Here is a 23,186-nt window from a genome sequence, read left to right on the forward strand (position 1 = left end):
TTGAGGAGCTATTGTGTCTCTGGAAAGGAAATTCCAATTTTCTTTAAAAAGATTTTAAAAAAATTGTTTGTTAGATGTAAATCTGTTAGAATTTGAAAGTTTGAGAACTTGACACACAAATTATTAGATTGTGATTTATGTGTATGTGGAGATTTTTATTAACAAATAGAAAAGAATGATGGAGTTCTATTTAAAAAAGCTTTACTTTTGTAAATCCATAGACATTAGTGGAAAATCAAACCCTTTTTGTAAAAGGAATAAATCGACTGTACTAAAAAAGGATGTATTTTTAATGACTATCTTAACAGCTTCCTATATATCACATAGTGACTGTCAAGAAAAATATGTCATTGTGAAGTAGATTGGAATAATTTTTATTTATACACATAGACAAAATATTACTATATATTATAATAAATGGAAAACCAGCATAAACTTATTTTAATGTAATATATATTTTATGGAAAAAACCACTTGCACAAAAGCAAAGTTGCTGCATTCTGCTGTTTTTCTGACCCTAAAATCCTTTTTTTGTAATGCAGAGGGACTATCAATCAGATGGTATAAAAATGTGTATTTTTCACTTGGAAATCGACAAACTCAAAAAGTAAGCGGGCAGTTTTTATCTGAAATACTCTTACTAGAGTATCAAAAATAGAAATTACACAACAGCGTCTGCTCCAAGGAAAATCTCAATTTAAGTGCATTCCTGGAGGCGTAGCCGTTCTGTGAAACTTGCAGCCCAAAGTCTCATTGATTCTTTTGTTTCATTAAGTCTATGAATTAACTCATTACTTGCATTTGGAGTCAAAATAAGCCTCTGTGGTGGTATGCAGCAGCTGCCACAGTGCTCTAGAGTGCTGCTTTTGGAAAATGGAAAAATACACATCAATTCCTCAGCTACATTTTGCAGCCTTAGTGCTACTAACGACACCGCTAAATTTATTTGTCCTGAGTCTTCCAGGACTGTTAAATGTGCCATGCGACGGAAGAGATTAACGAGTATAGCAAAAATATTGCCCATTTAATACCTGTCTAGTGCCCTAACCCTGCAATCTTTCCTATTTATGCATTTGCTATGATTAGATTTCAGTTACATCGGAACACTCATATAAAGTTGCACACGTGAATGAGCGTTTTTATGACATGTTCCTAAATTTCTTTCTTAAAATTTGTACAGGACCGGGGCCGAGGCCTGAGCGGAGCCCGAGGCCCGTCCCGGAGGGCGCTGCACAGCCGGAACCAGGAAGTCCGCGGCAGCCAATCGGGCGCGGAGGGGGCGTGGCCAGGAGCCGCGCGGCGATTTGAAGGCGGCCGGAGCAGAGGGCGCGTGGGTCAGTCGCGCGGCGGCGAGAGCTGAGGGGAGGGCGGGTGCGTCAGTCGCGCGGCGGCGAGAGCTGAGGGGAGGGCGGTCGGTGGCGCCGGGTACAGCCGGTCCGGAGCGGGGTGTGACCGGTGAGCGCAAGGGGGGAGCGGGCAGACCGGGCTGGGTGGAAAGAAACCGTCCGGGGTTATAGGGAGAATATAGGATAGAATATAGGAGTCCTTCATAAGGTAGAACATCTAATAGTAAAGTTACCTGCAGTGGCTGCAGTTTGTTGAAATGATTACATTGATAACAGTCTGGTCACTGTCATTCAGTTTCTCTGCTCAGATATCTATGTTTTTGAGAGCAGCAGAATAGAAATCTGTTTCAAGCATTATCGTCAGTGGTACAACGCTGAAAGTTTTCTAGGATTCAGTAATAAAGTTAATGTGTGAAGTGTCATGCAGACAGCAAAAAGGGAAATCGACGAGACTGCTATTGCAGGTACCAAAAATGAAACCCTGCTGAAAAAGGGTGCTGGCAACTTTGAGCAAACAAGGGAAAAGGAGAGGAAATGGAAAAGGGGAGGAAAACTATTCAGTTTGTAGTGTTGAAATAGGAAAAGAATGTGTGAACGAAGCTGTGAAATAGAATTTGACAACATATGGCTTGAGGAATGTAGATTTGCTTCAGAAATGATGATACATTATTGAAGACATAGAATAAGTTTTGTCAGAATAGGAGGGTAGATGTAAAAGAATACTGTCAGCCTGCTAGGTAGGGGCTAGGCTATTTTAAGTAAGAAGGAAAATTGTTCAATAGAGAACACTATGAATGAATAAGAAAACTATCTCTACTGAAACCATTGATATATTTCAGAAAGTTTTTGGAAGTAGCTAAATGCATACAGCTTCACCAGTTTCTCATTTGAAAACATGTCAGGAAACTGAAAGGAGTTTATATGGGAGATGGGAAGATGAATACTGCACCCCTCCTGCTTTCCACTCCTTATAGGATACATCTTTATGTTTCCAGATTTCTGGCAGATGTCAGATGTCTGACCCCCTTCAGATGTCTCTTACCTATGGAGTGGGGTATCAAAGATGAGAAATGACCCTCCTTTTCTGAGGGAAAGGTGGTGGGTTACATATTGGTTTTTTTATGGTGATAAACAATTTCTTTCTTGGCGAAGCACTCACAACTGTAGTATTTCTACATAAGCTATCAATGTTGCTTAATTGGGGAGAAAGACAGCATAAGATGCCCTTTTGGTGAAGTGTCCATTGAACAAAAGGCACATTTTTGAATTAATTTAATAGATATAGTTCATTTTGATTGCTAAATAAATTCTGGAGTATTACTTTCTGAAGCCAAATAGATAATGTAACCAGAGCTTTCAAAAGAAAAAAAAAAAAAAAAATCCCACCCAAACAAACAAAAAAACCCGCAAACCTCCAACCCCCCTGACATTTGGCTAGCAACACACAGTTTTTCTACACACAACAAAAAGTTTGTAAATAAATCTCTCTTCTCTGGAGACAAGTGTACTTTCATTTTAGTTAATTGTCTCCAGTAAATTAATTAAATTGCTAGGAGCTGTATGTCTGGGCTTCAGGTGTATGTTTCAGTATGCCAATGGGATATGTTTTAAAAAGTATCCCATGTGTTTCTGCAGCTCTACGGAATGTTCTATGGTTCTAAAGTACCATTCTACTATCTTACAGGATTGTCAATCAAAATGAAACAGAGTAGCTCTGTCTTAAAAGATTTGAAAGAATTTGACAATAGCTAATATTCTTTAAAATATTTTTGTAAGTAAAAAAAATATTTTAGGAACTTGATGAAAGAAAACCTTGCATATTTTTTTGTTGTTGTTGTTTTCAAGCAAGAGAGATCAGCAAGCACACAGACAGTGTGACAAATACTGATGCATTAACTAATGGCTTCTGTTTACAAGCTTTGAGCCTTTTTTTTCCCCTCCCACCTATTCTCTTTCCCCACTGTCTTGAAGTCTAGCAGCCAGTGTTGATCTCTTCACGAAGAAAAAGTTTGATGTGATAGTGTTGGATATTAGAGGAACAACTAGTAGGTCTCATCACCATTAAGGGAGTGGGAAGAAGAGACATAAAATGAATATTTGGCATGTTCAAAATAGGTAACATGGGTTTAGTCAAAATCACTGTATGTCTAGAATAAAGAATTATGGGTTTTGATTTTGGTGAGATTATTTTTTTTTTCCTCACACCAGCACCCCAAACCTCAAAGTTAAAGTTTGGATTTACTCTGTTTTTCATAGTCTCTGTTACTTGTAGATAACCAATTTGATGCTCCTCAGGGTAACCATAATGGTAGTTATGAATACTCATAAAGCAAAGGGTGGACATAACACCTTCAGAATTGGGTTTACATTGCTGCTTTAGTTTTTGACACTGTCTTTCAGCTGTTAATATTTCATTCTCCCTTTTTATGTTTTCATAGAATCATTAAGGTTGGAAAAGACCTTTTAAGATCATCAAGTTCAACTGTTAACCTAGCACTGCCAAGTCCAACACTAAGCCATTTCCTTAAATGCCACATCTATACATCTTTTAAGTACCTACAGATGTGATGACTCAATTGCTTTTCTGGGCAGTCTGTTGCAATGTTTGATAAACCTTTCAGTGGAGAATTTTTTCCAAATATCCAGTCTAAATCTCTGTTGGCACAACCTGAAGCTGTTGTCTCTTGTCTTTCTTTTGTCTTAGTTTTGTGTTCTTATGGATAAGCAGTTATGTAGTCATTTCACATGCAATAAGATGAAACAAAGGACAAGGTACAGTTTGCTAGCACTAGGATTATGTATATTTGAGTTTCACATTGAAGAGCTATACCACTACTGTAGCCTCCTGCTATCATTAATCTGAATCATTAGGTTGTGTTTCACACCTTTTAGGCCCAGGTTATGAATACAATAGAGGTAACTAATGTAAAAGATTTTACATTTGTTCCAATGAAAGGAAAAATTCTGTGTACTGGCTTAATTAAAGGCAGATAGTAGTGCAGTGCTTCAGTTAGAGGCAAAAGGTTGACTGTAGTCTGAGTTTACCTTCAGTTTGTTGGGCTTTTGTTGAAAACCAGAAGATTTTTTTTTTTTTGCTTTCATTGTTTTAAATGCCTCAGAACCAATTGGCAGCTTTTATTGTTTTAAATGCCTCAGAACCAATTGGCAACATCTTGCTCTGGCCTGAGTACAGAGGACAGTAAAGCCTCCACTTCCCAAAAGAGGAGGAAAGGGCAGAGAAGAGTCATGCACTTTATCGCAGTGATGTGGGGAAGCAATGAGAAGTACTTCTTTTGTGCCTTTGTGTATGCTGTTCTTCCTCATTTTATCACGCTTAGAAAAAATTCTGTTGCCTGTGTTCAATTTTCCTTTTTTAACTCTGGTACTTTTTTTCATTCTTACCTTCCATTCACCTTTAAAGCAAATACAAATGAAAGAAAGGGAAAGGAAATGTGAGAAAATGGCAAGTGTCATCTGGTAATTCAGAGGAAGTAACAGAACTGTAAATTATTCTTCTCATGTAGGTGCTTTCTGTTTGTGTTAGTGCCCTTGTTAACAACAATTTAGGAGAGACTTTTTGTTGTTTGCTTTGTTTTATGTTTAAGTTTTCTTGTAGTCCAGTCTAGGATGAAAATTCTGGGAAGATGCTTTTACTATAGACTCTTTATGTAGTATATTAAGTACAAGTATAATTAATCTTTTCTTTACACAAATTGAATTTACTTATTTTATTATTTCAGTCCATATTCATAATATGTCCATGAAAATAGTAGAGCTATTGCATTTGTTGCTTGACTGTATCTCTAAACGCTATGGTATATGATCACAGCAGTTGTCATCTTTTTAAATGTTTCTGAAATGGTGGTTACTTAGCCCAGCACTTTATTGGACAAAAAAAAAAATGCACAAATTACCTAGGAAACATAGTTGGACTCTAGGTGAAGCATTGTGCTGAACTTGCCTGAAAATATTAATGTAAAATGTAGGGATAAACAGTTATAAATGCATATTATACATTCAAAGACGTATAAATAACTGCGTTCATTTGCAGGGATTGGGAAAGCTGTAGAGTTGGTGTTTGCCACAGTTACAGGAGCATGTTAATTCTAGTTCTTCGGAGGAAAAACTGTTGTCCTGAGAATTGTATTCTCCTAAGAAAAGTATATTAAGAATTCTAAGGGATTATTTTCTTGCACAGAACTCATGTCATCTCCCGTAACATAAATGGAAGGGCAGGATCACCACTCTCAACCTGCTGGCTGTGCTTCTTTTCATGCAGCCCAGGATACCGTTGGCCTTTTGGGCTGCCAGGGTACATTGCCAGCTCATGTTGAGCTTCTCGTTCACCAACCCACCCCCAAGTCCTTCTCCTCATGGCTGTTCTCAATCCGTTCTCTGCCCAACATGTATTTGTGTTTGGGATTGCTCTGACCCACGTGCAGTACCTTGCTGGTGGTCTTGTCTTGAAAACATTTCTAGGAATGCATGCTGGGGCTGAAAGGAAACATTCCCTTTCGAAAGTCTTGAGAAAGGATTGACCTCAAAGACATTTAGAGAAGGTGGGATGTAACTAGAATTAGAGTAAGCAGGAGAGGAAACATGGTAGTAGTGTGGGTGGAAGAAGAAAAGCAGTGCAGTTTAAGAAAAAAAAAGTATGATGTGTGTATTAAGTGATAACTTTAAATCAATATATCTTTGGGCAGAACACATCTTTGTTCTTTCTTCATATTACCTGTGCGTAGCAGTATTTTGTGCATTTGTAGAAAGCTAATGTAGCTCAAAATGTGTAAGAAAACTGTGTGAAATAATCTGGCTTAATCATTCTAGGCTGGATCTTATTCCAGATCCACAGTTGAACCCTGGAAAATACTGATACATGCAAAAATCCTATTTTGCTAAGACATGAACCCAGCTCTCCTAAGCACCTGATGTGTTTAAAAGTGATAGCGTGCCCTTCCTCCTAATGGACTAGGTTGTTTTGGTCTCCTGTTGTTCCTTTTCAGTGTTATTTTTCCTGTAGTGAAAATCACCTCCCAAGAAAACCAATGCCAAGTGGAGGCAGAGTACATTAGAATGAATCCTATTAAACATAACCTCAGGTTGTGCACTTCAAATGAGAAGGATTTTCCAACCCATCATTAAGGCACACTATGACTTAAATCAACATAATGAGCAGCAGTACCGGAGGCTGCGTCTACCCCGATACAACAGTCTTGGTCTAAACATTTTCATAGTGTACTCATTGAATATGGCAACTACAGGAGTATAAATAAGAGGTAATAGGAATGGTATATTAATTATCTATCTTTGTTTAATGGAAACTAAAGCTAGTTAGGTGCTGATTCAAATTAAGTCAGTTTGTATGTGTTTGGGGAAAGTACATTAATTGTTAATAATTGCAAGTGTGCTTTCTCATTCTGGCAAAATTTCATCTTGGTATTAGTCATAATGTATCATGAAAATTGTTTGGGTATCATTATATAAAAAGAAATTCTTTCTATTAAATAGACATATATTTGCACACCTGTGTCTGTATGCATAGGCTTATTCTTAAGATGTATGAAAAATAGTTTAGGACTTGATGCATAGCTACAGTTTTGTTCCTCCATCCAGTTCAGAGTTTGCACTGTTTGGGATAAGTGAAGGACAAATAATTCCACTGTAACATTCCTCGTAAATTACTTGAGTGCAATCAAAATAATGAAACTGACCATGTTTAAACTATTTTTTTTAAATAGCTAAGTTAATTACCAGCAGAGGTAAGGTGAAATGTGACCATGGAGACTATAAGAAGCCCCACAGTCTGTCTAAAGTCACTTTTATTCATATACTTCTCATAGAGCAATGAAATGACAGTTGTACCTTTGCTGAACCGAGGAAGTTAATAAAAAATAAAAAAAAGCAGCCCACTACCCTGACTTTCTGTAAATGTTAGCATTGTTCTGTCACATCTATTGCATTTATATCTGTTCAGCCGGGGCGGAAGTTGCTGGGTTTGTAACCTTTGCTTTTGAAGATTCTGAGTTAAGAAAGAAAGCCTCTAATATTTTCAGCAGATGTGTTCTGTTATTGTCTAGTTTGTTCAGATGTTGCCATGCCTTGAAGAAGTGTTCCTCAGTAAACAATTGCATCTCCTGAAATGGTTTCTCACAGGAGACTTGGCTTCTCCAGGTCTTAATGGCAGGCTAACTCACAGGCAATAGGTATTCAGAGTCTTACAACCACTTATTTGCTTGATTATTTCATTGCTTTTCATATTAATGGAAATATAAATATTTTTTTTCTTGTATTTTCTTTTCTTATATCAAATAAATAAAACTCCACTATAACTGCTTAGAAGTAAAATAAGAAGGCCCTTAAAAGATGGGAGAGTTTATTAAATGATAGCTTTACGTATATATATATATTTATTCAATCAGTTATGGTTCTCATAATTTTTTCATTCACCAAAAAGACTTGTCAAGTGTGTGTGTAAACATATGTACATATGTGTGTATATATATTTATGTATACACATCATATGCCACAAGAGGGACTACATGAGGTATGGTTTTGTTTTGCTTACCAGAGGAGTAAAATGATGTAGTCTAGCTACTAGCACCCCTCAAGTGAAACTGTAACTTTCTGGGACTTGGTTTTATGGACTATTTACACTGTATTGAAAACAAACATGGTCAAGTCTTTTGCGTAGTAAGGAGAAGAAATAGAAACATTTGTAAGACTCACACAGAGATGCAACAGCATCTGACAAATTGCATTAATGTATGTTTTCATGTTGAGAATAATGTTTTAATCTGGATATGAAGAAATCAGGGTAGTGCCAAAACTAATGTCAAGCATGATGAATAATAAAGTTATTAAAGGTATGTACTGTTTATCTGATGTTAAGTGATATCACAATAGTAGTATGAATTTATTTTCAGGAAATGAGAGAGATAAAGTAAGATTGAAACAGTGGCTTCATATCCAAATAAATATATAAATGAAAACTTATTCAAAATGTGCCAATTGTTTGATGAGGTTGTGGATGACGAACAGCCTGACTTACCCTGAAAGAATGTGTTGCTGAGATTTGATAAGAAAATGTGTTTGCTTTGTTCAAGTCTAGTAAAATTGTTAACAATATAGGCTGTTAGCAAGATTTCAGGTACACTTATTGGAATTACTATCTCTTTTTGTTTGTTTCCTTTAGCTGTTCCGCAGAGGATCATATCTGCTGCAGTCCTGATATGATGAACAGTTAAACTGCTGATTTGTTTTGATACACTCGGTCTGTTTCACCTGGAACATTACTGTTCAGATTGGTTAGGTATGCTATTTCTACTTCTTGAACATGGATTTAGTCCTGTAGTAGAATCTCCCTAGAAACTTTGGGAAATTATTTTTTCTTCTTATTTACACTGTCTGCACAATCTGAACTTTCTGTTATTTATCTTTATTCCTTTGTGTTTATAACAAATTAAGAAGGGATGCCTTAACAAAATCTTAAAGCCTCTAGCGATTTATTTAAGTACCAATCTCGTGCCAAGACAGCTGGCAGAACTTCCATTGTCTTTTGCTGTGTTGGAGTTGGTTTTTGCCTTCTGTTCATTAACAGCTGTGCAAGCCCTATATCTACTCAGCTATATGTACGTGTAAGAAAATAGCCACTTTAAAAGTTGTATCAAAGTAATGAGATTTTTCTACAAGATCTTGAAATTTCATGCGTTTTGTTTGAAAAATAGAGTGAGAATTGACTGAATGTGGTATTATATCTTTTCTTCTATTTTCATTGGAAGTGTACTAATGGTTTTTTCTTTGCAGGTTGAGGTCTATCACAAATATCCTACTTAAATAATGAGTAGGTAAGTTTATATAGCAACTCTTTTTGGGAGATGGGAAAAAGGGGCATAGGATCTATTAGTTTTCTGCAATTCAAACTGTAACTGATGTGATCCACACTTCTGTGAACATCATCTCTGTTTGGTAGGCCTAATCAGATTTTTATTTAACTTCACATTTTTTGAGAACAAATGATAACCTTAGTGGGATATATGCTTAGTTGTCTTTTTAGAAGTGTTGATAAAAGAACAGAACCATATTTACTTGGAAAGAGAAGGTTTTTCTTTAATGGCTTCGTGATAGTATTCTAAATGTATCTGCCAAGTGTTTTAAGGTTCCTATACAGTTTTTCTTCCTTACAGTGTAATACCACATACTTCAGATATCCTTCTGCCTCTGGAGTAGTTAAAGTCATTGTCTACAATTCTTGTCTTTGTCAGACTACTTGGTAGTTAATATATTGGTCAGATTCTAACAGTAATTGTAATTGGCAATTTGTTTTTACAGTTGCTTAACATAAGTCACTGTTGAGTTGACAGGGAAAGTATGTTATTTATCAGTGGAATATTCCATGAAATCCTGAGACTAAATGTAATTTGTCAGTGTGTCTGCAATGACTATTTCTGTAATTTTTATTCCCAACCTCATATAGAACAGATTTCTGACCAGTCTTTCTAGTGCTTTATTATACAACATGCTTTCTCTTAAACTGCAATATTGATACTGAGTCACCCGCAATTGCCGTATAGTTCCAAGGAATAAGTATTCTTTTCTTTTCCTGCTTTGCTGTTGTCTTAGTGCCCTGATAAAAAGCTTGAGAACAGATTACTACCACATATTCCTACCAGGTATCAAAAAAATCTGTCCTTAATTTTATGTGGAAGTTTCTAAATAACCTGGGAGACTACTTTTATTGGAAATGTTGATGTGATAGTTCTTCTGGAACTCCTGTCTTCAGAGGTTGAAACAGCACTTTAATGTAGCTTCAACAAGGCTTGGAAAGAATTTGGCTAAGTAAATGAAATATTGTAGCAGTTATTCCTGTTGCTTTATGCTTGCTACTGTAGACATTTATGTAAATGCTTGCATATTTGATGTATTTGGTGGCATGCCATACTCAGTGGTTACACAGCCAACGTAGTCTAGTTTAATTTGCAGCTGGTTTATTGAATTTAAACAATCTCTTCTGATATTTCTATAATCTGTCAGACTTTCAGCAAGGTAATACCATCTATTAGCCAGGTAATATAATCTATTAGTAGTTAGATTGTCTTTATATATGGTATTGTAATTGTGTGTCTTAAATTCTTTTTTGTGGTTCTTAACATCTTGCTTATTGCACCATAGAATATCATTTGACTGTGTTCTATCTGTGACTTGATTTCTTAAACTGTTGCTGTTGTAATACTTCCCATTGCTGGTGACACTTCCAAAACCAAAATGTTTTCCTGAGAAATCGTCTGCTGGTTTTACTATTTATTTTGCAGTAGATCAGATCTCTGAGAACTTTAACATCTTAATAGATGATGCAGGATCTTATTACTGGGTTTTGCCAAATTGCTAACATGTGCAAAGTAAAACAACATAAAAGTTGTACAGAGAAATTGAGCAATGAGAACAAAAGTCACGTGCTTTCAAAAAAAAAAAAAAGTTACAAATGTCAGTAATATCAGCGGGTGGTTTCCATAGAAACTAGTCTTGAGCAGAGAGCTCATTGATAATGACAAGCCATGACTGATGCTGGTGAAAATAGGCCTGATTACTTCTACAAATAGCCTTTGATCTAACTTAAACATGATATAAACAAGGCAAATAAGAAAGAGAACATGGAATGAAAATAGCAATTTAGAATTAATGTTGCAATAATATTTCAAAACATTTTATTAATTCTTAACATATAAATACCTAAAATCAACCACAAACAATAATTAACATGAAAATGTTTCCTTCTGGCATTCTTATCAATTACCAAATGTTTATTTTGTGATTTGAATGACACCAGTTCAGAAATACTTTTTGCGGCACATTATTTTTTTCCAGATTTTAAATATATGGCAAAAGTGCTAATTGATTTCAAAATAAGGTAAACAAACCAAAAGATTTTTTGTAGATAAACTATGGCATATAGCTACATGTATGCCCAGATCACAACAGAAGGGAATTTTGCAATAATTTACTCAAACCGGAAAACTAATCCTCTCTGAAAAAGTGATGCTTACAAATTCCATGGTTTTTTTTTTCGGTATTTGACCAATTGAGTTTCGCATGCATCTATTATCTGCTTTTGTATACATAACCAAAATGATACTCTTTACTGAGAGGGAAAAAATAGGTTTTTCTTCAAACTAATTTTTTAGATTTAAATTTTTGGTTTTGTTTTTTTTTTTTTTTTTTTTTTTTTTCCTTTTTTTGTTTTCAACTTAGAAATATAATTTTAATTGGCAGTGAAATAGAAATTAACTGGAATAGTTGGTAGTTGGGTCAGAGAATCAGCTTTACTCTGTCCCAAACAATTAAGTAGCCTTTATTTATATTTGCCTCCAGCATGGGATATTCTTTGCTTCCATCTGTTAAATTTGATCTTTGTATAGTATGTGGGAGCCAGAGCTACTAATCTGTTCTGGACTTCCTGTACTGGCTGAGTAGCATCTTTTCTGGTTCAGAACTTTTATTCTTTCTAAAACATTTATCCAGATTTTTTTTTCCCAGCAAAAATATTTTGTTGAAAACCTTTTCCATCTGTAGTAATTTATGACTTGGAATAAACTGAAGTCTCTCCGATGGCAAATATAAAAAATAAGAAAACAATAATAAAATTTTTAAAATAAAAATAGAAATAACTTCCAGTGGCTCTCTTCTTGCATTCTTTCAGAAGACTTTTCTCAGAGTATCTATTTGATCTACAAGAGCTTTAATGTAAGTATATTGTTCTTTCATAAAACAAACACCTTGTTGGTAGATAATGAGATTAATATTCTGGTTTTGATTATCTGCACTGGTAAATGCCATATATTTGGCAAACAGCTTGGGGAAGGTGAGTAGCGAGATACATTCTGTTTTTTTCTTTATACGAGCATGATATTCAGTTCCTAATATGTTCAGTGATACCTGCTGGATAGTTAGTCTTTCTAGTCCGTATTTTCTGTTGTGTGTAATATTTTACTCAGTAGCAGATTTCAAGTTTACATTTGTTAAAGTTAGATATTTGGTATGAAAGAAGTAAAATCTTATATGGAGTCGAGTATAATATATTATTAGCCCTGGAAGATCAATTTTGAATAGTCTTTTCATTCCAACGTAGAGTATACCAATTCTAACATACTGCTGTCTTTATATTTCATGTTAGTTTGACATTTAATGTTAGCTGCCTATCATACAATAATCCATCTGAACCAGCACGTGTGAATACCAGTCACTGAAATGATTGGAGCTTATCCCTGAATCTCCTTCTTTCTAGCAAAAGTAGACACAGGTCATGAAACAGGAAATATCAGAAATATCAAAGTCTTTCAGAGATTTACATACTTATATATACTTTCCCTAAATCCATTTGCTTGCAGTATGGGCTTGGGGGAAAAAAAAAAGTTATTAAACTCACTTGTTGGTAGGAAAAATGGTGAATAAATAAAAATGTCTAATATAAATAACTTTAGTATGTTGTTCAATTTAGTATCTCCATACCTCTGCTATTTTTCTTGATTGCAAAACCTTTCTCATTTACATTAAATTTTGAATATTGTTTCTAAGTTTCAAATTGCATACTGTTGTCACATACACACATATAATTTTATTTGCATGTACTAGTTTAAATATGAGTGTTCAAAAGCCAACTTTCCCCTGTAACACTGCAGTTAACACTAGGGAAAGTGTGCAGTCTTTTTGTAGAAGTAATTTTTGACGTGCTGGGATCTCATTATGTGAAAGAGCAAGAAATGCTTTCAGCTGCTGAATTAGGAGAGCTTAGAATCTGGCCCATGAAGCCTTAAATGTGCAGCCATAAGAAAGGCAGATACAGATTGCTGTAGCATATATTTGCTTTAACAGCATGTTATCACAAAGGATCATGTAAATCCTTCCTTGTGTAGGAAGTTCAAATAGGAGAATAAAAGGGGAACAGATTACCTTGCAATTTTACCAGCTAAGTAAGGAATGTTTATTATTGTGGTAAATGTATATTGTCTGGAATGAGCTGTGGGCTTGTTATTTATAAGGGAATAACCCATTAGACACCTGAGAAAAAAAATATTTCCCCTATTAATATATTATGCACTCTTGTCTCATGTTACACTGCTATGTAAATATCATGGTTACTTATTCCACTCTCTGTCCAAAAGAATAGAAAACATCTGAAAAGATCACCTTTGGATTGCTCTAAAAGTACCTCTTCACTCCTTTCTCTCTGCGTTACATTTCTGTGGAATGTGGTCTAACATTAACTATACTTTTTCTTTTATTTACCACAGTAGAATTTGGCTTGAGTACCCCTCCTTTTTTTTTTTTTTTTTTCCTTTCTTTTTTCTTAGCAGACAATTTAAAGCTAGGAATTTGAAACTCTGCTTTTTAGGAACTTCTACTCCTGTAAGACCAAAACATAAATGACACCAGATAAAGACCATCCGAGAATCCCTTCTTACTAGTTTTCCTACTGTTCCTGAATTTTAAAGACACAGCTTTTAAAAGACACTTTTTGGCTCACTCAGAAAAAGAAAAAAGAGGAATTTATAGCAAGACATGAGAAAATATCCTTTTTATTTAAAAGAATAGAAGTTTTCTGGCTGCTTTCCAGCTACACTCATCTGAACTTCTACAAGTCAACTTAATTTGAAGTAGAGCAACACTAGTATACTTGGCTAGATGCTAAGAGGAAATTGATGCTTTTCTTCTTCAGGGTCCAGTGTATTTTGTGTTACTCGCTTTAATTTATCATACTAAAACATAAAAATACAGCACAGGAAACTTATCTGTCATGAACACCAAATCACTTTGCAGAAGCAGGATGACCTTGTCAGCTGAGGTAGTAGAAACAGAATTATTGGGGGGGAAGTGCAGAGTCACGTATGTATGGGCTGTTAATAAAGCAGTTTCCTGGGCTACAGTGACTCTTGGGTGTGGTTGGATGGTTTTCTCTTCTGGAACAGAACACAGTTGTTCTTCCCTGGGATTGTCTGGGACAGAGAGAAAGCACGCTAGTGATAGTGGTCTCTCCTGAGCTTTTTTGTTCTTTCTCTTGTCTGAAGTCTGTGTGGAATTTTTGATAGTGTTTTGTGCTAAATCTGGGCCTTCGTAAGCATAAAGGCTGCTACCTCATCACCTGACTTTCTCAGGGTGGAATCAGTACAATTAACATTTATTCTTTTTGTTTTATTTTATGTAAAGATACTCCTTTTACAAATGTTTTCAAAACATTTTTCTGAACAACCAGCAGTTCTCTGAACAACCTCTGACAACTTCAGATAGATCACGCTAAGAACAGACAACAGAAAGCAAGTTTTGTTTTTCACCCTTCCTGAATTGTGTCCCACTTCTAATCTGGAGGATTTATTTAATTCTTGACCTTTCTTTATCTTTTTTGTCTGGTCGTGTTCTCATTCTTTTGAATATGTCTAAAATTTTTTCTTTCAAACATTTTTAATATCTCAAGCACGTTTGTCTCATATCAGAATTAAAAAAATATATGGAGGATGAATGAAATATATTTAATTGCTATTACTCTATACTGCCCCATAGCAAATCAGCCTGGCAAAAAGTCCTGTGCTCTCAGAGGTCAGTCCTTCTAAGATCTGTACATTTTACAGTCTGTTAATTTCTCATGCTTGGCTAAAACCTGTTTCTAGTATCTGAAACAATGCAGTTTATTTTAGAGTAATTTTATTCTGAATTTTAACATTGCTTTTTTTTTTTTTTCATTTCATTGTGAGGGCAAGTATCATCTGAAAAGTCGGCTTTGCACATGGGATTTGAAGCACAGATAAACTATTTGAATTAGGTGTGATCACACAGGTCATAGTGGAGCAAGGACTTGAATCCAAGATCTTTGAAACAGCTGGCTAGGGCTAATATTGGAAGGTCATTTATTCCCAAATTTGTACTTCTACGACTATCTCTGAAGAGATGAAAGAGTTTATTTTAGCTTATTCATGTTTATGGACATAAATGCCATCTGTTTAAAGTATTTGCCCTAAGTATACAGTTTTCTTTGATATAAAGAATATCAACATGGAATGACTGAAATTTCAGTTATCTTTGTTTATGCATTGTTGTAGAGATTTAGTTTTCAAGGTGATTTAATAGTTTTAGTTTTAAGTATTGGTACTTAAATAATTTCTCTCTTCTTAGTAACTAGAGTATCTGTTTTAGCATTGTAGGTTATCTGCTACTGAGAGTATCATAATAAAACTAGTACTGCATATACTCATGTTTATTTTCCAAAAATTATTAGGACTACCTGTTTTTCATCCATTATTGTGCTTTCTAAATGTTATTAGTAATCACCATTTCTTTAACTTGTCAATAAAATACACCCACGCCAAATACTTCCAGTCCTTCAGCTACATGCGTGCCTATCTATATGTTTGTGATTAGCTTCAGTAAGGTGAGTGAATTCATAAATTAAAAATCAGCATATGTGTTTGCAGAATCGGGATCTCGTTATTTTGGGACATCCTACAGATACTTTGATGGTTAGATTTGTGCGTGCAGAGGAAATGAAGTGTCCTTGTTCCACAACAGATCTGAACTACTGTTCCAATCTGAATGAATTCTACATCACACTTTCTGTCTGCTTAGTACAACTAATAATTATTAGTTATGATAAAAGAAAATACCGTGTATGATTAGTTGCTAATGACAACTGAATGTCACAAATGACATTCGCTTTTCTAGCATTTCTCAGGCAGGCTGAGGTGGAAAAATGAGAAGAGGAATGTTACACAAAGTCTTCTAAATCTAGACTTCTTAAGAAAACCTTAAGAATGGTTTATGATTGCATCTGTTTGGTTTCTTTTTCTTCCCTCCGCCCCCCCCCCAACTTAAGTCTCTGACCATTGCAATACTTACATGAAAATGCTAACCTGTAGCAGTAGACTATTTTGCGCTACTGGTTGTAGTACAGACTTTTTCCTCAGCTTTTATGATGACCTTGGAAAAAATTGTCTGCAGAATCAGCAGAACACTGGATAGATATTTTATATTTTATATTTTTAATTTTGGCTTATTTCCCATTAGTAAATTGTAGTCCGTTTGCCTTCTAAGTAAATGACCTTTTAATAATAAGGTTTCTATGCTTATAATTTGACTAAGATTTGACCCATAGGCTACTTCTCTAAAGCAAAATTAACTCCTTAGTGTTTAATCCTGAAAACAGTTTCTCTAAAGTGAGAAAAACTGCAAATGGTAGTATGATAAAAGTAAATGATACTAATGAAAAAGCCCCATTCTGCAGAGGTATGTGTGAAGAAAGCATGACTGAGAAACATCTTTAAAACAATTAGATAAGGACGGTGTCTTTTTTTTTTGCTGTGTAATAAAAGTTTGCAAATCGCTAGGACGATATTCCAGCTGTTTATTAATATTCGCAAAATTAGATAAGGAATTATGTTTCCGGTCTACAAATTTCAGCTGGAAATATAACCTAATTTTGGGTAACTGTTTCCAGATACTTCAATTTGTGGCAGATAGGTGGATATTCTTACTTAATGAACTGTAGTTGGACTTTGGGTTAAAAGAGGTGTTACCCACCTATCTGCTGTTGTTAATGAGGTGCTGAATTTCACAGTACATTTTTCCTCCTTATGCTCCTGGGATCACTGCTAACAGTGACTCAATGTGTGTAACAGAGCACAGAATGCAAGTTACAGAAGATGTCTTATTTAGTAGATTGCAAGTCTGTTTGGTTTCATTAGAACTCTACAATGACTGTTCTGAAGTTCTCTTGCTGTTAACTATTGAAACAGTAGAAGAGTAGATCAAATTGTTTTGGTCAGAGAAAGACCAGGACCTGATGCAAGATGGGTTCAAAGAGAAGTACTATCATGTACAATTTTAATCAGGTCCTGCGAAATACAACCCCTGGACTAAAATCAAGCAAAGTTAAGGCTGAATTTTTATTTAGGGCTGAATTTCTGGGAAGCTAAATTGCACTCCAAGCTGCTGGAAATCGGTTAGTTTGTATCTCCTAAGGGTTACCAGACTAGACTTAGAAAAGAGGGCCTAAGCTTGAAAGAAAGGATTCTTTTATAACTAGATTTAGAAGGGGAGTTTTAGGCAGATTTTAAGACTTTATGCTATTTGTAGCCTCCAAAGTACATTTAGGAGAAAGAATAGGTCCCCAAGCTAAAGTTAGTTTCTGGATCAGTGTTCATGTCCATATGCAGGGGAGGATTCACTTGGGCAAAGGAAGCAAAATCCAGGTCTAGGCATGGCATGAATTTTTTGCGTTGGGATTAAAAGGCGTAATGAGTTGGCATAGCTTTGCTCATTTCTGTGTCTGTCCCTTTTCTAACTGAATTCCTGAGGAAGAGTTTAATTTAGAATTGCCAGTAGGAGATGCTGCTGATCTTAGTGGTGCTGAATCCTGAGGCTGATAGCAGACTTCCGTCTTCCACGGCTTAATCACTTTTTAAAGTTCCATTTCAAATGTGAAGTTTTGTCAAATAGGTAACGTTAAGCTTTTTTTTTTTTTCTCTGCCTTCAAGTTGAGGTAAGGCACTGATGAATTAAAATTTTTTGCTTTCTACAATATGAATAGTGTTAAGGTTTCTAGCCTCACAAAAATTCAAAAGAATAGCCGTGGCACAAATTTCTCTGCCTAAAGTAACTCAGCTGACATATTCTGTACTACAATTTTGTGATGTTTTTTCTTATTATAAAAAGAAATGAATCTCTCTGGATGACAGTGTCTTTCAAACTCAACTTTTTAACAGGCTTAAAATATGCAAGAAGAATTTCTTTAAAGATTTTCTTTGCATAATTCATATTCATTATTCTACAGCAAATGTTTCTTTCAAGAAAAGAAGGACTATGGAGAGTATGTTTAGAAATTATGACTAAGTCTAACAAATTTAAATATAGATGTGACCAAGCGTGCTCTCAAACTTCAGGAGCTTCTGAATGTGAAATGGTTTAAATTGCTGGCACGTTTTCATACCCCTTGAACTACAACATAACTGTCTAAGTCCTGGGTTTCTTTTTTCTCAAAAAAAAAAAAAAAAGCTCTGGTAGTGAAAGATTGGTTTTGCAACTTCAAGTGGAGCCTGAAAATGAAACAATTTCTTGCTCTGTGTAGAAAACCTCATATTTCATCTGAATTGTTTTACCTTCCCCTTACAATATTTTTTATTCTTTAAAACTACTTTTCTCAATTTTTTCTATTATTGAAAGCAAGTAGAAGATGGAGGAAGCTGAGCCCCAATTCAAGGTAGATTTTTCTGTGTAACATAGTGTATCCCTACTCTCTGAGCTCATATGTACCCCAAATCTATATAAAGATAAAAAAAAAAAACCTAAGTTGGCAATTCAACTCTGTCCAAATGTTAGTGAATCTCATCTTTTTTCAGGTACGTCTTAGCATGTTCTTGGTTTTCATTTATATTTCATGTGGTAAAGCAGATCAGGAAAGCCACTAATTCAGTAATATGTAATAATAGAATTATGTTCTATTTTTGAGACTTACTCATAGGGGAAGTAGGAACTTCATAATTAGTGTTTATGTGGGAAGATTTTTGTAATGTGATTTAGGATGGACAGCCAATGCACCTGTTGGCTACGAGAATATAAGAAAGTTCATAGATAAGCATTTAGAAACTCAGAATTATCTCACCAATTTGTATTGCTTATTTCTTGTAACTCTGTCCAGCACATGCCACAGTAAGTAACAGATTAATATAGAAACTAAGCTTTTCTAATGATTTCTCATGTCAAAAAGGAAGCCTGATAATAATAAAATTACCCAAATATATTTTCCTGTATATGAATCTCAGATTATACTGAGCACTTTGATTAATTATCAGAAGTGTTTTTTAATGCTTTTCTAATGATTTCTCATGTCAAAAAGGAAGTTTGATAATAATAAAATTACCCAAATATATTTTCCTGTATATGAATCTCAGATTATACTGAGCACTTTGATTAATTATCAGAAGTGTTTTTTAATAGATTAGATACATAATGATAAATATGATGTATTATTATTTTTTTCTGTTGGCTCAATGAGGTAAGTTTTCAGAACTTAAGTGCATTTTATTCAGCTGCCTCATGCTTGTTCCTAAACAGATACTGTCACACTTGAGTCTATTTTTTTGGTGTGAACTTGAGCTTATGTTATCAGAAAGGCAGAATCTGAAAATGGCTTCAAAACCATGGGCTGTTGAAAAAAAGGGAACTTCTTTTTCTATTTATAGAATCCTCATCAAAGATCTTTTCAACAGAATCAGATGCCTCTGGGTTTCACAATCCATTTATGTGCCTTTTGGACTTGTCTAGTATGAAACAGTTTACTGTAGGCCTTGAAAAAACTAGAATTTTATTGGATTTCAAAAAGTAAAGAGATTTTTATAATGGTATAGTTATGTGCGTGTATGTAAAATGTATATGTAAAAGATATAAAAATGTAAGTATATGTTACTTACAAAATATGTGTTTACATACATACATACAAAATATGTGTGTTTACATACATATCTGTTTAGCAGAGATTCATAGCAGTCAGATTCTAACAAATACTAATTCCATTTCTTTTCCTTACAACGGGATAGATCTTTAAAGAATCTTCAAAGCTTCCAAAATTGGAAGTAGACTACTTACAAAAATGAGAAGTTAAATAAATAATACCTGCCGGTTAGAAAAGAGAAGCATTCTTATTTTTATGTTGGGTTTGTTCTTTTATTACTATTATTTATTTATTTACTGTTTTGTATAGTTCTTTTGCATTGAAAATTCATACCAATTTGGAGCGTCGAGCTGGTTTTCTTCTAAGATAGAAATAGGTTTTTTTGGTTGGTTGGTTTGGTTGGGGTTTTGGGGGTGGTTTTTTGGTTGTTTTTTAAAAAAAATAAAAAACATAATAAAAATTAAAGTGTGACTTTTAAATTATGCACTGCCGTGAGGTGATGGCTGCAGAGACATAAACGAATGCAATGGCTGGCTGTGAAGTCACAACTTAGTTAAAAATTCAACTGATGCAGAAACAAGACAATTATCCATTTTACTTATCCAATCTCATAAGCATTTTGGCACATTACTATGTGCCAAAGGGAATAAAAGCAAAATAGACTGCCCCCCTCCCATGCTGAATTCTGCAGATCAGTTTTCAAAGTTGCTATTAAAAGTAGAAAAACAGTTGAAAAGCTAAACTTAAATGTCTCTCTAATCCACAGGTACTCCCCCAGACCACAACTCTGGATGGAGTTTGAACCACGGTCTTTGCCTGTTGCCATTTGCTCTGAATCAGTGTGTTTCTTTCCGTTTCCCTAATCACAGGTAACTTGTCATCCTTGCCCACTTGAAAATCCCTGTCCTTACCCTTCTGTAATACTACTAGTTTCATAAACCTGATTTTTCCTATTGTTTTCCTGAATATCAGGTACCAACCGATGTTAGGTCACAATACTAAGATGATGTTAGATGAGAGTGAGGCAAGTGGCTGGCTGCTGATAGTTTGTTGTTTGTTTCTGTTTGTTGTTTTTTTTTTCCCTTTGATTGTACTCTGTTGTTCCCTTCACGGTTTTTTTTAAGGACCTTTAACAAAATTGCAAACAATAGGAAAAGAGAAACAGAAATCTGTTTTTGTAATTCCTACTATAGAGCATTCAGCTGCTTTTATAGTGGAAAAGCAAATGCTGAGGTGATAGGAATGTCAATTTTGAGACCAGGCAGTAAAAAAAAAATCAGTGCAGGGCATTATTGCCTCTTGCTCTACTACTAGCAGCAAAAGCTCTGTAGTTGGCTTTATGAATTTGAATAAACCATGAATTTGCATATGGATTTTTTTTTTATGCTGAAAGAAAAAACACATTAACTAATTTTTACAGCCTCTGACAGAAAAATGAAGACCTCAAAGCTTTCATAGATATCATGTGGACATATGGAACAAGTGAGTAGTTGGTAATGCAAATGAAGCTAACACTGGTTTCGTAGTGTTCAGCTAGAGGCAATGTATATCATTATCTGCATTAATTAAAGTTTGGAGCATCTGTATCTATTTGAAAATAAAAAGTCACTTAGTCACTTTCTGGACGAAATATATTTTGGAAGGCCACACCCCCAAAAAAGGCAACAGTAGAAAAATCTACTGCTTGCCTTGCCTTGTCGACTCTTCCAGATAAGAATATCTTCCAGATTATTTTAACATTGCCTTTCAGCTTTTATCTAGTGCTTGCTCACACTCTAGTCTGGTATCCTGGGGGTTGGATACTTGCCATCATTGTTTTCTATTTTCCTGACAGAAGTCCTTGTATTTAAGAAGGTTATATTAGCAGTTTAATACTTTTTGTTGTTGTTGGCCTTGGTGACAAATTTTGAGCAATCTGTGCTTTGTGTGAAATTATTGCTGAATAGCTTCATATCTGTTTATTATTTTTACGCATTCATATCTCATTGAAATGATGGATAAAAGAGGAAGTATGTAAGATTATCTGTAGTAGAAACATCTAACATAAGAATTAGCATTTTCTTATTTGTTCCCCTATTGCTGATTCAGTCTTCTACTGCTTCATTGTACTTCACAATACAGCAAAGTGTAAAGAGCTTCATGTATGATGCTGATCTTGTGCCAGCAGAATTTGTCCTTCACAGTTGATCCCAGTGAATGTAATTATCTAGTAACATTCTTAGAAATGAAGAAATAGCACTTTTTTGACTGCAGGGTGAGGTGACATACTTCGTTGTAAGGTTGGCCTTGACCTGCATAGCCAAGAAGACTTTGTCTTGTAGTCATGCTCAGTGGACTATTGTATGAAGTGGCTGTAACCACTGGGCTGTCTGACCCCTTTGGAATCTACAAAGTCAGTGAATTCATATGGAGTGCATGTTGTGCAAATCAGATAAAATTATGTCCAGTTGTGAGCCAGGTAAACTCACTTTGTAGCCATTTACCCGTTCTCCTATGTTTTTAATTGTCCCTGTCTTTGCAAAATGACTTTCATCAGATGGTAAGGCGCATATTCTTTGACTTAGTGCCTGCACTGCTTTTTCAAATATAGGCTATTACTGAAGTTTATAGTATGTATGTGAGGTATTGTGAATACTAAACAAAACCTTCCAGATCCTTAATGTGGGATTCAGAGGTCATTATTACAATAAAACGTTCCTGGTTTACAAAGTGATATGGGCAGCCTATAGATGAAAATTTCTTGCACAACTGAGTGAAGCACTTTGTAGCAAAGATGTCACTGACTTCAGTTTTTTGAAGCTGCAGATTAAATGAGTACATGGAATGTGACACAGGGAATAAACCTTCTGATCTGTGTATGGAGTATAAATGTAAAGTTCATGCCAGTAATACTCAAACATACAAAAAAGAAGCAGGCATACTAGAGAGAGCCCAGCAAAGGACCATTAAGGTGAGTAAGGGGCTGAGAGAGCTTGGACTGTTTAACCAGGAGAAGAGAAGGCTTAGGGGGAATCTCATCAATGTGTTCAAATACCTAAAGGGAGGGGTGCAAAGAGGATGGAGCCAAGGTTTTTCTAGCAGTGCCCAGTGACAGGGCAAGAGCTAATGGGCACAAACTGAGACACAGCAGGTTCCTTCCAAACATCAGGAAACGCTTTTTCACCGTGAGGGTGACTGAGCATTGGCACGGGTTGCCCAGAGAGGTTGTGGAATCTCCTTGTTTGGATATATCCAAAAGCTGTCTGGATGTGGTCCTGGACAGCTTGTTCTGGAGTGATCCCGTTTGAGCAGGGGGGTTGGACAGATGACCTCCAGAGGTCCCTTCCAGCCTCAACCATTCTGTGATCCTGTGTGAATGTCCTAGAATGACCACTTTGATTCCCACCCTCAGGGCAAAAGTCAGATTTACTTCC

The 23,186-nt window shown here is 35.3% G+C and overlaps 1 long non-coding RNA gene across 3 annotated transcripts in view; it reads left to right on the forward strand.

Moving 5' to 3' along the window:
* Window positions 1-1,301: 1,301 nt before the first annotated feature.
* LOC106892581 overlaps window positions 1,302-23,186 on the forward strand; it is a 51,201-nt gene continuing 29,316 nt past the window's right edge. For 2 of the 3 annotated variants that reach the window (XR_001412881.1, XR_001412882.1), the window contains exons 1-6: window positions 1,302-1,334; window positions 8,539-8,655; window positions 9,150-9,190; window positions 12,040-12,083; window positions 20,540-20,642; window positions 21,194-21,255. This is a non-coding gene — a long non-coding RNA (uncharacterized LOC106892581). The remainder of the gene's footprint in view (window positions 1,335-8,538; window positions 8,656-9,149; window positions 9,191-12,039; window positions 12,084-20,539; window positions 20,643-21,193; window positions 21,256-23,186) is intronic. The other variant, XR_001412883.1, reaches the window with a different exon arrangement.

This window comes from Calidris pugnax, unplaced genomic scaffold, assembly GCF_001431845.1.
Source record: "Calidris pugnax isolate Ruff unplaced genomic scaffold, ASM143184v1 scaffold42, whole genome shotgun sequence".
NCBI classification, from domain to species: domain Eukaryota; kingdom Metazoa; phylum Chordata; class Aves; order Charadriiformes; family Scolopacidae; genus Calidris; species Calidris pugnax.